This window comes from Humulus lupulus, chromosome 3 (assembly GCF_963169125.1).
Source record: "Humulus lupulus chromosome 3, drHumLupu1.1, whole genome shotgun sequence".
Lineage (NCBI taxonomy): Eukaryota > Viridiplantae > Streptophyta > Magnoliopsida > Rosales > Cannabaceae > Humulus > Humulus lupulus.
The window spans coordinates 48,941,846-48,960,604 of record NC_084795.1 but is presented as its reverse complement, the minus strand read 5'-3'; the positions used below and the strand labels follow the sequence as shown (position 1 = coordinate 48,960,604).

Sequence of the window (18,759 nt, the reverse complement as noted above, 5' to 3'; positions counted from 1 at the left end):
CAGAAATTTTTACAACCCGCCCAACCCTAATAATCCGCCCAAACCAACCCGAAAAAACCGCAAAAAAACGCAACCCGAATAAACCGACCAAAATTTAAACCGCCCAATTGTTACATTGGACGGGTTGAAAATAATTATCAACCCGCCCAATTAAGAATTTATTACTAATTTATTATTTTTAATATATTCAAATAAATATATAAATTAATTAAGTTTTGTTTTAATTTTTTTACTATAATTTAAAATATTGTTTTAAGCTTAAAAAGATAAACTTCACACTATTAGTACTACTATTTAAAAGAAAAAAATTACAAAAATGTAAAAAAAAAAAAAATACCACTTTTGTTTGGGCGGGTTGACCCGCCCAACCCGACCAACCCGTCCAAAAAAAAATACAATTTCGGTTTGGGCGGGTTAACCCGACCAACCCACCCAAATTATTGGACGGGTTAAAAAAAAAATTTCTAAATTGAGCAAGTTACGGGTCACTTTTGCTAACCCGATTATGACATTGGACGGGTAAAAATGCCTTGTAACCCGACCAACCCGCCCAATGCTCAGCCTTACCTTCCACTCCTCTCTCTCAAACCCTAGCCACACAAACACTTTCTCTCTCCAAACCCATCCACACAAACCCATTCTCTCTCCAAAACCCTGTACCATCCCATTGAGCTCCGCCCTGCGCAATCCCCTCCAGCTCCAGCGACCCCAACCGTGACCCCATCCAGCACTGGTGACCCTCCGTTCGAGAGCCCCACTGTTCGAGACCCCAGCTCCGACCGAGCCCTACCATCCGAATCCAGGTGCGAATTCGCACCTCCTCTGCGGCATAACTTCGAGCCCATCCCCACGGCAACCCACACCTAGACGCGAACCACCATCCTCATCTCCATCTCCGTCGTTAATCCCGAGATCCAACGCCACCCGTCTGCAACCCGACCTCGAACCCAACACTCCAAGCTGAGAACCAAGAACCCGAAAGCTCCACCTAAACCTCGTCGCACCCAGGCGAGTCCGAGCCCTGACTGTCGGCCCATTTTCAGATCTAATTTTTTTTTTTCAGATTTGAATTTTTTTCTATTTTCGGGGTGATGCAAGGAGGTGGTCGGAGTGGAGAGTCGACAATGAGAGGCAGGTGGAGGCTAGGGTTCTTGACGAGGGAAGAGAAGAAGATGGGAGAGAGAGAACGGGGTGGATTTGTTTTTTTCTTATTTCTATCTTCAGGTCTGTGGTAACTGGTTACCTTCCCGTTCTTTGTGTGTATATTTCTAGGGGTAACTGGTTACCTTTCCGTTCTTTGTGTGTATATTTGGGGGTAACTGGTTACCTTCACATTCTGATGTGTGTATATATTTCTGGGTTCTTCATAGTAACTGGTTACCTTTACGTTATGATATGTGTGTATATTTCCTTCAAATTTGATGTTTTTTTCATATTTAATATGAGTAACTCGTCACCCCTCTTATGGTAACTGGTTACCCCTCCTGGTACATGTTATTTAACCTAGCTATAGGGTTTTATTTTTACATAACTATCAAAGATCAATTAAGTAACTGGTTACCTTACCCATGATTTGAAAAAAAGAAACGTACAATCTAAAAAAATAGTAAAATAATGTTTATAATAAATAAAAATAATAATAAACACAATTCATATTAAAAAAAAAATTGCATAACAACCAAAGAAAAATTTAATATAAAATTAGTAATATAAAAATAATATAAAAAAACAAATAAGCTAAAAAATAATAATCAAATTACAAACATACCCCTCCAAATTAATAAAACTTGAATAAGAGTAAAAATATGGCATAAACCAACTTTTATACAAAAATATGAGAAAATAAACCTATAAAAATACAAATTCTTAAAAAGAAAAACCAGAGATTAACTTTTTTTTTTTTAAAGTTATATTTTTGCATACTCTATTAAAAATCTCATATAAAATGTAATTTCCTTAATTATCATACTAATACTGGCAAGCAAATGTCTTTTTTATTTTTATTTTTTAGGAATATATCATCTTTAGTATTTGTTCATAGATTTAATAAATACTTATAAATTTGTTTCCTGGATTTGTAATTAATTACATAGGAAAAACTATCTCTAGAAACATTTTACATGATTTTTTTTTTGTTAGCAAGTTTTCAATACTACTATAAAAATTACATGAGAAGTCGGTTAAAAATTGACATATAAATATTCATAAGTCGGTTTAGAACCGACCTCCCATACAATGATTTACAATGTAAACACATAGTAGGTCGATTGGCGCCAAACCAACTTATGGTGTACAACATGGTAGGTCGGTTGTAAAACCCACCTATGGTGTATAACATGGTCAGTCAGTTGTACAACTGACCTACGATGTACAACTCAATTTCTATACAACTGACTTATAGTGTTCTGTTTTTTTTTCTTATCATGGTATTTGTGTGCTGAAAAAAAAAAATATGTAAAAGAATATTTTTCTTGTACAAATTCGTAAATAATACTTTTCTTATCAATTACTGTAAAAGCTTTATAGTACCAGTTGGCTACATTATTATAGAGACAAAAATACAAATTCCAAGAGAAAAAAACTACATATAAATTTAAGGGTTTATATTTTTTTAGACTATGTGTTTTGTCTCATTATCTGTTTGGACTTTGTATTTTGACAAATTACTTTTTTGACCCTATGTTTTCTAAAATAGTTCAAATAAAACCTTTAACCCGATTTTGATCAAATTTTTTTGAACTAAACTCACAAATAATTTATCAAACTAACAAGTCATAACAAAAATACAGTCACTCTGCCTAAAAATTGTGTTGTTATACTCAATTTTTTGTTCATCAAAACCAGGTTTAGGGATTTATTTGAACTATTTTACAAAACACAAGGTCCAAAAAATAATTTGTCAAAACACAGGGTCCAAACAGATAATGAGGCAAAACACAAGGTCTAAAAAGGTATAAACCCTAAATTTAATTACATCACCCTCTCCTATGTTTGAGGCCATTTTGCTTTTGGAATTGCAATACTGCTTTCCTTCAAGATTAGTCATCTCTTCAAGATTTAACCCAAAATCAACATGTTGTAGAGATAACAATGACCAATGAAACATAAGCATGGACAATATATGTATAGTATTAAAAAAAAATGCAGATTGGGAGAAGTAGAGAAACCTCAAAGTCATCCAAAATTCAACTCCTTTTGTTAATAATCTAGCATATGGTATATACTAATATAAAAGAGAAATTATAGGAAATTGCCCAAAATAAAGCCATCAAGAAGCTAATGTCTTCATTTTTAAAATTGTAGATAAATGACCCTTTTACATTGTTGATTACCTAAATTGTCATTTTTTATAATTTATTTAGGACTATATGACTTTAATATAGTGGTATATGTATATTAGTTTTGTTTAATTAGTTTTTATTTTAAAGTTATATTGATTTTTAAGTTTTTTATAGGTTGTTGGTATATTATTTTCCAATTAGTGTATATGTTTTTTGTGATGTGGTATATAATTTTTTTTTGTGATATTTAATTTATATTTTATTATACATAGTGGTATTATATAATTTTGTATCATGGTATATACATTTTAATGGTAGTATATAACTTTGTTAGCATAGTATATACATTTTTGAGTAATAATTTTGTAAGTTTTGATGGTATATTATTTTTCAACTCAGTATATATATTTTGTGGTATGGTATAATATTCAACAACCCATAAAAAACGAAAAAAAATCAAAATAACTTTAAAATAAAAACTAATTAAACAAAACTAATATACATATACTATAATATTAAAATATTTAGAATAAAATAGTAATTTGTTAAATGGTGTATTTGGTAATATGTGATATTAAATAGATGATTAGGCTATTTTACTACAAAATTAAAAACATGGACATTTACTTACTTTCACACAATATTAAAGGTCATTTTGCATTATGCCCCAATATAAAATTCTATTAGAGTTATTAAATAGTTTGTTTATACAATAATGATATACTATTTTTTGGGGGAAACCATTTTATAAACACCTTGGTAACAACTTAATTTATATGCATTTTATATATTATTCATGATTATTAAAGTTATAATCATATAGATCAAATAAAAATAATTATATTAATATTGGAAAAAAAATATGTGAGAAAAGAACAACAAATAAGTTTATAATATACACAGTAAAATGACCACCAAATAAAATGTATTGACCGGAATTTATCATTAATAATGGCGATTATTACATCTCCCAACTTTCATTTTCCTTTGACTAGATAAACAATTGGAAAGAAATACTAAAACAAAACCATACAAATTATACATATCACTGCTACTATATATATTTTTACAGTTTTTTTGATACAACCCATAATCAATATCAACAAACCAACCCAAATAAAAGTTTTAATTTTCAATGAAAAGAAGAACAAAAAATAGGTATAACAATCCCACGTATAACAAAGAATGTGTTTTAATTTGCAAGTGTATATGGTTTTATAAGAAAAGTTGACTTTTTTTATTTAGTACTCTTCACGTTTTTCTAATTGGAAATGTATCAAAATAAAGTTATAATACTAATAATTACTCAAGTTGTCTTCCGTATTCAAAATGAAGTATTTGAAAGTCAAACACTGCAACAATATATAAAGAGCAATAGCCATTTTTCTTCTGTAATAGCCATTTTTCAAAAATCGTAAAGAGCAATAAATGATACAAAGACTTAAAAAAGGAGACCTTGTCATCTTATAATCTACCAAATTTTCAATAAGTTCAAAATAGCCTATCAACAATTCTTAATATAAAGATAGCATCATTAAGATACCCAAAACAAATACGAATCCAACTAAAAACCTCTTCCACCTTCGACTCTCTCTCTCTATTCCAACCAAAAACCAATTTAAAAGCACAACCTCATAATGTACTTCAATACTTAGCAAACTTAAGAAAGAGCACAACACAAAAGCTCATCACAATTATATTCCACAGTTTCTAAATCAAGCAAATATCTCACAAAAAAAAAAAAGTTTAATCTCAAGATTTAAATGATACTAGGATCATCCACCCTCAAATACGAATTCAACTGAAAAATCAAACTCAGAAGAACTAGCAAACCCAAGAACCTAACAATTGGAGTGAGGGAGAGAGATAAGTTACCCCACAACTTGAGAGCCCCGTCAACCATTGACTCAATTATTCACTATGCCACTGTACCTGCAAGCAGCAACAACCAGGGAGTGAGGGTTAGAAGGAGTGAGAGATTAAGGGAGAACACAGAGATGGATACATGCACACCACAACAAAGACTGCTTTCTATAACACATTAAGACTATTGAAAAAGTATTATAATATATATAAAATAAATGTGCTAAAGAAAGTAAAACTAAATTAAAAATGCGGCAACTGAAAAAAAAGAAAAAGCGGTAAATGAAATGTGTTTTATTCTTTCTCCCTCTTATACGCAGTGCACTTTCTTTTCCTCTCTTTCATTTTCCTCCTACCCTCTCTAATCAATTTTCTTAAACCCTAGTTGAAATTTTTTTGTAAAGGCTGAACCTTAAACACCACCATCTCTTTCCAACACAACCTCCTTCAAGAGCCTCAACGAATGGAAGGAACCTCTCAGTCACCAAATTTTCAACCTCTTTGATGAAGCGAAGTCGGAGACCAAGTGATAACGGTCACCGGAATCGCTGACTCAGTCGAGGATGCTCTGTTAACTCGCTTAGGACTGAATTCATCTCTAGGCTCCCCGACAAGGTCCATTCTGGTCTTGATGTTGAGTCCAGTCCCTACGATATTGACCTTGCCCGGACTAGTGGCTTGAGTGGAGTTTTGTTTCAACTTCAATTAAAGAAAACCCTGTTTGGTTACTGAGAAAATGCGCTCAAGATTTTTATGTTCTTTTTCTTGTTGTTTTGGGTTATATATGTAATGAGTAATCAGAAAATGAGAAAACGTCATTTTACCTGGATTGATTGGTTTCTTGGAACCACAAAATGAGTGATTATTGTTTTGGTTTTTTTTATTAATTTTCTTAGGAAACAAACAGAGGTATTGCATTGTTTGTCTGTTGAGAAACTGGGGGAGAATTCTTCACTTGTGTCAAAGATTCTGCAACCAAAGCAATCCAATGATGCATTTTTTTTATTCTTGCTATTCTTATGTTGTTATATATGCATGTTCTTACAAATAATTTTTTTTGTTTCTTCTTTAAATTATAGGAGAAAAGGACTACTATGAAAGACAGCTTTTAACTCTGAAATCTATTGAGGAAGTTGACTCTATAGTGCAATCAGAAGGCATTGATGAAGATGATCTTGATGAACAAGCTCAACATGAAAGAGCCGTGAAGATCTCTAATTATTCAAACATAATTCTCTTGGGACTTAAGGTAAAATTTGGGTATTTTTTATAAGAAATAAGAGGGACTTTTTCTGCTTATCCTACTGCTGCTCTTAGAGAAGAGTTTTCTGAATATATAATAAGGGAGAAAGATGCTTATAAAGTTATAATTTTACTGAATAAAAAATATTAAGTGTATGTTGGAGTAGCTTAGGAAGGAGAGGTTTGTTACAGGTAGGCTGCTGTATAATTATAAAACCAACAAGTTAGTAAATTAGCTTATGTAAGCTTTGAATTTTAGTGAGATTTCAACTAAAGGATTCATCCAAGTAGTAGACATATTGAGGGACATAAACTGTGACACTTGGTTGTCTGAATTCTAAACATATTACACCTTGTGCTCTTTATCCAAACATACTTTACAGTTGCTCAATACTTTAACATGGAACATCTTAGCAACCTTAGAGAAGTTTTTGTTCTATTCTTTCTTTTAAGTATTCTTAGGTTGACTTAGATTCCATACCAAAATAATTTTCTATTAAATTTCAACTTATAGGTTTTGAGGTATTCATCCCGGCTTTAGAACAACTAATTGAAGCTAATCCTTCAGAAAAGATGTCCTCAGACCAGTTAATGTGGTTGTAGTTCCTTTCTGGATTTTCAAATATTTGGCAAGAAGCATTATAGTCCATTTTGAATTTATTTTTTTAGTGAATACAGAAATATTTTGATAAGTTATGGATTCGAGGTTATTTTCACTATTACATCAGCTAACTCTCTGGAAAGGGTCAGGACTCTATGTCACAAGCTAAAAATTTTGTTCAACAGGTTGAAAACAGAGCTGAAAAAACTCTCATTACAAACTTTCATTTCATTGGGAAAGTCTTATTGCTTGATCTATGGAAGATTTTGCTATGCTTTCTTTAATATGATTATTTCTGAATTATTATAGCTTAAATTAAATTGTTTGAATGCAGGTGGTGATGGCTTTCGTTGGAGAAACTATAGGCATTCAAAAGTGATAGAGTTGGAGGGTGACAAGGGTTATGGTAAGATATATTATACAGTACTACGTTTGGATGAAAAACTCATACAAGGTATGATGTTTTCCAGTTATCACTCTTTGCAATTTGAATATGCCATGTACTTATCCTATTCCTATGTTTCTTTTATTAATTTGATAAAGAAGAAAGAACAATCACCTTGTCATCTATATCTTCAATTAACACTAAAGAAATTAAGATGTATTTTCATGTTTTAAAAAGTTTTCCTTGTGTATTTTTAAGACTACAAGTAAAACTTTAGTTGGTGTTAACTGTTACTTTAACTGTGAACTTGTGGCTCTTGAATGGCAGAGAATCTTATGACTACTTCTGCCACCCAATTTGCACTATCACTTAAGTTATCTCCTTGTTTTTCTTTGACTTCGAGAATATTCACTCTACTTGCTTGGACATAGGTAAGTTCATCACAAAGGCTTTTTTTCTTCTTTTAAAAGTTCTAGATCAATCTTGCACCAAGTTTTTTCTTAGATGTTTAATTTAGCAACTAGCATTACTTTGAAGGTTTAAGAAATATACTAGAATTCATATTTTTGCTATTATTTCGCTTTCTTGACAAAAAACAGATTTTAGTTTATTAATACAAAAAGATAACGTATCATCTTAAACAGCACACTTTAAAATCTTTTTTATTAAATATCCAAAGATCAACTCAAAATTTGATTATGCAGTATGCCACATATTTGGCCAGCTAAAACTGGTCATGTAATTGTACCCATATTCAATTTACTTTCTTTGTCTGATCAACTTCTGGTTTTAAGCTTTGTGTATATTCCCTAAAATATTTGTTTTTATCACATAGCCTAGATTATATGTGGGACGTGGGATGCAAGAAAGCCATGTCTTTGTGCTGAAGTAATTTCTCATTTCTCTCTTCTAAATTAGCTATTGAGTTGTCTCTATTCTTATCATTTCCCCCTAATGTGTTATAATTTGTGTATTTTGTAGGTACACATTGTTCTGGATACTAGTACCATTGAGCATATTTTCTTTCAACTACTGGTTTGAGGTAAGCTGTCATGTGCAACTACATAATAACTCCATAATACATGACTATTTATTAGATAATTTACTAATAAATCTTTCATTTTAGATTGCCATAAATATCTTTATTTAGTGGAAATTGTACTATCTAATTCTCAACTTTCGACATGAAATCAGAGCTAATTAATTCTTAGCATTTCTGTTCATTGTAATCTTTCTGATTCTTATGCTAGTTAAATATAAACATGAAAGCATACTTACTGTTAACTGCGGCCAGTGGAATAATGCAGATAAAGCCTCTCATAGGACCAATAAAGCAGATCATGAAAATTGGTGTGAAAAGTTATGACTGGCATGAGCTTTTCCCAAAAGGTTTTCTCTGTTCCTTTGTATATAGTTTGTCCAAAAAAATTAATCAGAAACCTGGTATAGCTACTAAATCTAACCCCCAAAAAAATTGCTTCTCTTGCAGTACAGAATAATGCTGGTGCAATAATTGCAGTATGGGCTCCTATAGTAGTTGTGAGTGTTGTTTGTCATACTCACTTCTTAATAATATCTGCACTAGTTATGGAAGCCCATCTTAGTTTAAATTTATTAATGACGAACACTGTAAAATATCTTGAACAAAGAATTAGGGAAGAAGTTAGAAGCTTAGTTTATAGATCAACCTGGTCTAGCATAAATGCTTGACACATTATTTTATTTCTACTTTACAGGTATATTTTATGGACACACAGATATGGTATTCTGTATTCTGTACAATATTTGGTGGACTTTATGGTATTTTGCATCACCTTGGTGAGGTAAGCCATTTCTTCTATATATTTCTCACTATTAGAGTACATTGGCAATGTTCTTACTCTGGTGGAATGTATATGAGCTTACCGCATTATCCTTGAGGTAAGTTTTGGTTTTTTTCGTTGATATGTTACTTTAGAAGAGTGAGCAATAGAAGAGGATAATTTAGGGAGAGAAATAGACATTGACAGAAATGACAAAGAACTAGAGAGAAAGATAACAATTTTATTGAGAGACAATCTGATTTTTTTTATTCTATCGTTTTACAAATAATTCACACCCCTTTTAATCGTTTTCTTTATTCTTTCCTGGATTTTCTTTTTTTCTTTCTTTTTTTGGCTGTTTAAATTTCTTTCCTTAATTGCTAGAAATAAACTAAAGCGTCGAATGTGTTTTTGGTCCCCTTTCTAAAATTGTTTGGATGTTCTCATATGCAAACGTGCTTCACTTATTATGATGTTCTTCTGTTAAAAGTATTCTAGAATGTTCTAGGAGAAACCTAGAATTAATTAGACTATGATATAGATTATTATAGAATTATTTAGAGAATAACAAAAAATAATCAAGAAACATTGCCTAATTTTTTTCCCGCCTCTTAGCTTTTGCAGCTCTCTCGTGGGCTGGTGCCATGGCGAAAACAAGAGCCAAGTTGCAGGGGAAGATGAAGGGTTCTGCTAAACAGAAGAAGAAAAGAGGTCCTAACTCTACGGCGGATGTGAAAAAGACAAAATCTATGGAGGAAGTTTTAGGAATTGAGCCTCTTGAGTTCACAGATGAGGATGAGGGTACGGAGGATCAAGGTGATGACCCTGCATTACAGGATGTGTTTCAAGCTCCGTTGTCCCCGCAATCATCTCTGAAGGTCCTACAACGGCAAGATGAGGTACGGTCAGAGTTTGCTGCTTTTCTTGAAGCTACTCAGAAGTGTTCGAATGATCTATCGAAAGGTATCTCCTCCACTCCTCCAGTTCTTAGATCTGGAAATGTGGTTCGGAATCTGGACAACTCGTTTAAGGACACGGCTAACAAGATTAAAATCACTATGGAAGACATTGAAGAGGAGATTTCCTTCTGGAATTCTTCAATCGCCTGTTATGTTCTGGGAGCCAATCCGCCTCTTTCAGTGATTGACGGATTTGCCAGAAGATTATGGAATGACAGAGTAGATAAAGTGGGTATGCTTTCCTATGGCATTTTCCTTATTCGATTTGATAGTATTGAGTTTAGGGATGAAATACTCACGGGGGGATATATATTCTTCAACAAGAGACCTGTTGTTATGAAAGCTTGGGATCCAAATACTAATTTCAAGAGAGAGGATATACGAACAGTCCCAATTTGGATTCAACTGGAGGATTTGGAATTGAAATATTGGGGTCAAAAGTCCTTATTCAAGATTGTAAGTCAAGTGGGAAAGCCTTTGATGGTTGATGCGATTACACAGGAGAGAGACAAACTCAACTTCCCTCGAGTTCTGGTAGAAGTTAGTCTTCAGCAGGAATTTCCAAATTGTATTGATTTTGAGGATGAATTTGACTCTAATGTTACAGTAGGTGTCACATATGAATGGAAACCAATCATTTGTGGACATTGCAAGGGTATGGGGCATGCTACTACAGAATGCAGAAGGAAAGAAAGTAGGAAGAAACAGTGGATAGCAAAAGAGGTAGTTCCGAAAACAGAGGAAAAAGAAAAGGAAAAGGAAGTAAGTAAAAAAGCAGATGATGGGTTTCAGCCTATTATGAAAGGGTGGAGGGTCAAAGACAAGGCTACTATAACTGGTCCATCAACTTTAAACTCTTTTCAGGTGTTAGCAGAGCCTATGGTCTCTTCAAGTGTGCTGACGGGGGAGAGCCAGAATGATGTTCTGCCAGAGAACCTCCAGCAAGTGGAGGAATTGGGAAAAACGGGAGGAGGGGGAGTGCCTCCTCTTTCCAATGGATAGGGTTATGTGCTGGAACGTCCGAGGGATCAATTCTCAGCATAAGCAAAAGGTAGTAAGGCAATTTATTGCTTATCATAAAGCTGGGTTAGTTGGTCTGCTCGAGACGAGAGTGAAGGCTCCAAAGCTTGGAGCCTTGTATGTTCACATGTTCTCAGGTTGGTGTTTCACGTCCAATAGTGCGTGGCATAAGGGGGGGCAGATTATCATTGCTTGGAATCCCATGAGATACACTGTAAGTATACTAAGATGTTTAAACCAGTTTATTGATTTGGCTGTTGCTACTGTGGACAATAAGCACAGTTTTTTTGCCACCTTTGTATATGGATTTAATGATGAGGAGGGGAGGGAAAGTTTATGGAAAGGATTACAGGAGATGACTAGATTGGAACCATGGGTTGTGCTTGGAGACTTTAATGATATTTTAAACAGAGATGAGAGAATTGGGGATAGAGCTCGGCATAATTTGAATAATGAATTTATTAACTGTATATCTAGTTGTCAGTTGGAGGATGTCAAATACAGTGGCAATTTCTACACTTGGAGCAATAAGCAGCAAGGAACCGACAAAATATACTCCAAAATTGACAGAGTTATGGTGAATCAAGCTTGGATGGACAATTTTCCAAATGCTGAAGCTATTTTTCATAATGAAGGCTTATTTGACCATACACCAGCAGTTCTTACAGTACATCCAGATATACCTAGTGGAAAGAAGCCATTCAAATACTTTAGAATGTGGTCCTCTCATCCTCAATATCATCAAGAAGTGTGTAGGGGGTGGCATCAAACGGTTACAGGGACAAAAATGTATCAAATTGTATCTAAGCTGAAGCATCTTAAGACCATTTTTAAGGAGCTGAACAAGAGGGGTTATTCAGAGATTCATATGACCTATGTGCAAGCTAAAGAAAAGTTAAGTGACTGTCAGAATAACATGCATCGTGACCCTCTGAATGTTATTCTGCAGAATCAAGAATTGGAAGCCAGACAACAGTATGCAGCAGTTCAGAAAAATTATAGCTCCTTTTTGTCCCAAAAAGCTAAGGTAGCCTGGGTCAAAGAAGGTGATGAAAACTCTGCATTTTTTCACTCTAGTATCAGAGAAAGAAGGTTCCTCAATAGGATATGTTCTATTATTAATGCAGAAGGGACTAGGATGGAGACTCCTGATGAAGTTACTGAAGCTTTCCTCTCTTATTATCAGTCTTTGTTGGGTACTCAAATGCTCAAGAGGCATCGAGTAAACCTTGATGTTATGGCTCAAGGGCCTGTTTTATCTAGGCAGCAAGCAACTTTTCTAACAGCTGAGTTTACTAAGGAAGACATTAAAGCTGCTATGTTTAGTATCCCTGGTATGAAAGCTCCAGGTCCGGATGGGTATTGCAGCTACTTCTTTCAAGATAATTGGGAATTAGTTGGTGATGAGATAAGTGAAGCTATATTATCATTCCTACATACAGGGCAGCTATTAAAAGAGATTAATTCTACAGTGATTACTCTTATCCCTAAATGCAAATGCCCCAATTCTGTAAGTGATTACCGCCCTATTTCTTGCTGCAATGTTCTTTACAAAGTAGCTACAAAATTGATTTGCAGTAGGCTGGAAGTCATCCTTCCTGATCTAGTGGCTCAAAACCAAGGAGGGTTTATTCAAGGCAGAATAATCTCTCATAATATTATGATTTGCCAGGATCTCATTAGACATTATGGACGGAAATCTAGTAGGCCTAATTGCATGATAAAGCTGGATTTACAGAAGGCTTATGATACCATGGAATGGGGATTCATAGAGGAGATGCTACAAGCCTTTAAATTCCCTGTCCAATTCATTAGGCTTATATTGGCTTGCATATCTACACCGAAGTATTCTCTCATGTTTAATGGATCTATGCATGGTTTCTTTGCATCGAAAAGAGGTTTGAGGCAAGGGGACCCAATGTCCCCTTTGCTTTTTGTACTTGGAATGGAATACTTGAGTAGAATCATGCAAAAAGTTGGGGAGAAGGAGGGGTTTCAGTTTCATGACAGATGCAGCGAGTTAAAACTAAATCATCTTAGCTTTGCAGATGATGTGCTATTGTTCTGCAAGGGCGATTTCAAGAGTATATATCTAATGTTGCAGGGGCTCAAGTTGTTTTCGAAAACTTCTGGTTTGTTCCCAAATATCAAAAAGTCAGCTGTCTACTGTAGTGGTATGCGTGAGGAGGAAATAAGGAGAGTGACTGATATATCAGGATTCAGTAGAAGTTCTTTACCATTCAAGTATCTTGGTATCCCCATTTGTGCCAAGAGAATTTCAGCTATTGATTGTAAACTGCTGGTTGAGAAAATGACAGCTAGGATTAAGAGTTGGAGTACTAGGAATTTATCATTTGCTGGTAGGTCAACATTGATTCATTCGATCCTGTTGTCTATTCATGCCTATTGGAGCCAAATAATGATTCTACCCAAGGAAATTATGGCTGAGATTGAAAGGGTATGTAGAAGTTTCCTCTGGAAAGGGCAGAGCATTATGGTTGGGTCTGGTAGTGTGGCTTGGAGTAGGCTTTGTAAGCCTAAGAAGGCTGGTGGAATCGGATTCATGAATATCTCAGAGTGGAATAGAGCAGCTATGTTTAAAAATATCTGGTCAATTGCAACAAAAAAAGATAATCTATGGGTTAAGTGGGTGCATAGTGTGTATATAAAGAATGAAGAATGGTGGAGATACAAGGCTCCGCCCCCTAGTAGCTGGTATTGGAGGAAATTAGTGATGCTTAAAGATCAAATTCAACAACTTATGGATCCTGGGCAGTTTACACAGAAGGCTTATCAGATTTCCTATGGGTATAAAATGCTTACTCAGGTGCAAGAGAAATTTCATTGGAGCAAAGCAGTATGGGGCAGGTTCAACATACCCAAACACAGCTTTATACTCTGGCTAGCAGTACAGCATAGACTCAAAACCAGAGACAGACTTAGCCGATTCAATATAGCAGAGGATTCAGCTTGCTTACTGTGCGCTGGAGCAGAAGAATCAGGGACCCATCTCTTTTTTGAATGCTCTTTCTCTCAGGAATGCCTATATCAAATGAAGATTTGGCTGGGATGGCAAGCTCATACAGAGATGTTGCAAGGACTAATTCGATGGATAGATAGGTCAAGGAGAAGCAAATTTCAGAAGAAAGTGCTGGCTGCCTCAATTGCCTCGTTAGTTTATCATGTATGGCAGGCTAGAAATTCTAAACTCTGGCATTCAAGCATTATCTCTCCCACGTTGTTAGTTCAGGAAGCTAGATGGCAACTTAAAACTAGGATAACATGTATAATGCCTAAACAAATAGATCAAGTTGATAAGGAATGGTTTGAATCTTTATAGCTTTGCATGTCTATAGATATGATTATACATTGTATAGAGAATGGGCCTTATTTCAACAGGTGCCTTTAGATTGTAAATTTGTAAGTGGAGTAATGAATAGCTGCTGATTCATCAAAAAAAAAAAAAAAATTATTTAGAGAATAGTTAATGACTTGGAAAATTCTAGAAAGTTTTAGATTTCTTCATTGTAGCCTAATAGAAGAGTGGTGTGTGCTTAGAGGGCAATTGGAAAATAGCAGGTGTGTCAGTTGTAAAAGTGCCTTAGAGAGTTCTTTTGTCATGAGTGCTCTAACCTAAACATCTTGTGTTGCCCTTCAATATTAATAAAGTGTTATTATTTTCCACTCAACATCTTCTATTTGAATGATGTTGGTTTAAGTAGTAGTTTGATTAAATATAATGTTATTTGGTAATTCGACTCTATATTACTTTCTTCATTTTAAGTGTTTGGACTATATGAATTTTTGAACGTGTAATTTATGTATTAATCCTCATTTTTCCAGTTTTCATACATATGATTATGCACGTCATTTCGTTAGTGCTTGTACTCACATTCTTGGCGTGACAAAGTAGTTTTGTTGCAAATTGTTGTGCCAACTAGAACAGATGTTCCAGAGTGTATACTTCTGTCTAAATTTGCATTGCTTCTTCTTGTGTTTGCCTGATTTGCAAATAGTTTTATTCTTTATGTTTCATGATTTCTTTTTGTTTCCTTGATTAATTCAAGCCTTGGCGGAAGGACTAGCGTCTGTTGCATTTTAGGAATTCTTCTTCTTTAGTAAGGAGAGAAAAACTCATTGGAATGTCTAAATTTAAGTTGAATTCCTTGTGCTAGATCCTTTAGTAGTTTAATGTGTTTCTATGTCTGAATTTGAGCTATAAGCTTTATGTTTTGAGTTTTAGGTTACTTCTGATTGTAGTTTGGAATTGATGCAGAATAGTGTTCTATTTTGTCTCTCCATCTTATTATTGTCATTGTTTTAAAATAATTTACTCAATCAACAATGGTTAAGATATTTTTTTTTTCAGAGTTAAACAACTTACCTTGTTTGAGGAAGTACACTTTAATGCTAAGTGCATTTTGTTTGCTTTGTTGCTAAAATTCAATTAATACACTGTTTCATATTGCATTTTCACAGATCAAAAACTCACAAGCCAGGTCCATGAAATTGTTGGATGAATTAACGGTAGATTTGGAACATTGACAGCTGTTCCAATACATCACTTGGTTCGTTTATGGCCATCTTAGTCAGTAATTACTATATGAATGGAAAATTTATATCTCACTATATTCTTTTTGGGCTATTTGGTATTTGGACAAATGTTTTAAGTGTTGTTGACAGTTGTGTATATTGAACCGTATCTTATCATTGTTAGATTAAGCAATCACTCTTTTAGACACAATGGTTCTATATTTCAAATGGTATAGGCTTACCTGGTATGATTAAAATAGGACCTTGAGAGTGTTAAGCTTGGTGTAGATCACATCAGTGACCCATCTATGTGGTATCTTGATGAGTAGGTCACATCATTGTGCCCCATCTTTGTTTTTTTCTTGAATTGAACCTCAGTTTCTCATGCCAGTGCGTCAACTAAATGTCTAAACATAAAAGCTAATAAGCTATATGTATTTTCATTCATATGATATTTATACACTCCAATTTTGCTATGATTATTTCTCACATGTTAGATGTAACTTTCTAGTTCCTAAGGAGTAACGGCTATGTACTCTTTCTGATCCTATCTTTCTTTCTTTACAGGATCGCTCTCTTGATTTCCATGCTTTATGTGCTCTATATGCTGTCACAGGTACAATTTTTTGTTCTCCTTTTTAATCTACCCTCGGATTATTTTTACTCTGCAATGATGCATTCCAATTTTCTTACTTAATTTATTTCTGCGCATACCTTTTTTCTCTTGATTTCCTTATTGTAAACTTATCTGCCCCCCTTTCTTTCCCTACTTCCTTTGGGGTTTGAAAAAGCTATCTTAAAAGTCATCTTTTACATCATATTAGCTATCTGTTTCTTTGGATATAAAAAATATCTCTGAATATTGTTGCTAAGAAACTCTGAGAATGAAAGACAGAGTGCTGAGGTACATGACAGGGAGATATTTAATATATTTGTTATTAGTTTTAGAAAGATCCCATACTTGTATTTGTGAAGTTATAGATGGACTATAATGAAATTTTATTTTTGTTCAGTGAACTAAATGATACTGTTGTTGAGGCGGAAATACGAATTCGAGATGCAACACCTGATTTTCCTAATAATGATGCAATTAAAGGCTATTTGCGCGCTAATAATCGATTGCTTATACTGGTATGATTTTATATGAAACTTCATTGTAGTGGAATTGTTACTCTTTGATACATTCACTCTATATTTATAGCATATGTACTTTACTGGTTAGTGGTTACAAATCGTTTTCGAGATAAAATAATTAACTTTTGTCTACCCTTGAAGCCCAAGACCTTGATCAATTGTGTATTTGTCCATTACTGTACAATTCTGTCTACAAAGACAGCAGTTATTCTTTGGGAAAAGCTATCCTGGCTACTAAAACAGACATGCTGCATAATAGCTTTTTGTTTGTTTGTTTATTCTAGGTGTCAATATCTCTATTTGTGTTTGGGTTTGGATTGTGTTAAAGGGATTGTCAATATCTCTCTTGATGTTGCAAAATAGTATTTGATTCATAACTAGAAGGGATCCTTCTCTGACAATGATTTTGGTCCAGAATTGTTGGTTAATAAAACTTCCAAGTTTAGTCTGTTGTGTTTTCTCTCTCTGTTTTTTTTTTGGTAGTGGCTTCGATCATAAAACACACTCTGCTGCTGATTTTTGTAGCTTAGTTTATTGTGGTGTTCTATTTGTGTTTCTCTTTTATGAGTTTCTTATGGCTTGTTGGACTTAGTCTAAATACATGGTCATGCTCTTTATTTAATATCTCAAACTATTTCAGACTAATGAATTGGCACAACCATTTATGCTCTTTATTGCTTCTTTTTTAGTAAGCCTAATCACATGTTTGCCTTGCACGCATATAATATGAGTGTCATCTAGATTCTAGGCCATTGGATCTTATATATATCTTACATCATGCAGCTATGTTTATATGCACACAAGCATATGTAGTGCTCTTTATTGCTTCTTACATTATGCTATTATATTTATATGCACATAATCATATGTTTATGATTCCACTGCTCTTAAGACCATTGAGATTCATTCAAAGAGTGAATTTATAATAATTTAGGATCAAAATATTGTATTCTTCTGTGATTCTATAGTAGTTTATAGTAGTTCACGAGGTTTGTTGATTTATTGTTATGCACTCTACAATCAAATTCTTTATTTCACAATCTCTTGTATAGATTATGGCAAACTTTGACTCATGAAGTGTGATTTTGGTGCCTTCAATTTGTACAGTAGCATGTTAATGATTTTTGTTTTCAGTATTTATAACTATTATCTCTTTTTTATTGTTGCTAGGTCCCAAAAGCTAATCTCAACAATTTTATTACTGTTATGGTTGGATTAGTATGGTACATATATAAATTTTGTTTAACTTCTCTATCGTTTCCTTCCTCTCTTTCTCTGTCACACATATACATGAACACATGATTTCATACTAAAAAAAGAACCAATGTCTTATAATTTAGTGTTTGGTTTCTTTGTTTGCTTTGGTGTAGTTGTGAATTCATTATTTTGTATGTGGTGTCCTCTCTTGGAAATAATTTCCATAGCATTTTTCTTGAAGTAATTTGTGATGCTAGATAATAACAATAAAATATTTATTTGTTTATTTTTGCAGATGTGACAAGCGAAATAGAAAATGATACTTAATTTTGAAGATTTTGTGTTGGGCAGCTGTAGAATATTTTGTGCTGAAAGTAGTAGAATATGTTGAATATTTAAGACTACTTGAATACTTAAAGAACATTTTGTCGTTGATGACAGTGTTGAATGTTTTAAACTAATTTGTGGATTGTTAATACAATGTTGAATGTTTTAAACTAATTTGTGTATTGTTGATACAATGTTGAATATTTTTACTTTTTGTTATTTGAAAATCAAGTTCATTTGATGGTGTTAGTATATATTAGAAAGTTAGTTTTAATTATATAAATAAAAAATAAAAATATAATATAATAAATTAGTGTTATATAATGAGAATTTAAACTTATCTAAATATTAAAATAATACGAAAAATGTGTTATAATATCTATTACAATAACACTTTTTATAAGTAAAGAATTTT

The 18,759-nt window shown here is 33.5% G+C and overlaps 2 long non-coding RNA genes across 2 annotated transcripts; both read left to right on the top strand.

Moving 5' to 3' along the window:
• The first annotated feature begins 5,549 nt into the window (after positions 1-5,549).
• On the top strand, positions 5,550-8,898 carry LOC133822660 (uncharacterized). The gene is made up of 4 exons (XR_009887963.1): positions 5,550-6,393; positions 7,322-7,803; positions 8,213-8,260; positions 8,354-8,898. It is a non-coding gene; the product is annotated as an uncharacterized LOC133822660 (long non-coding RNA).
• Positions 8,899-9,124: 226 nt separating this feature from the next.
• LOC133822659 (uncharacterized) lies at positions 9,125-18,512 on the top strand. The gene is made up of 5 exons (XR_009887962.1): positions 9,125-9,195; positions 15,633-15,721; positions 16,254-16,302; positions 16,700-16,817; positions 18,313-18,512. It is a non-coding gene; the product is annotated as an uncharacterized LOC133822659 (long non-coding RNA).
• Positions 18,513-18,759: the final 247 nt, after the last annotated feature.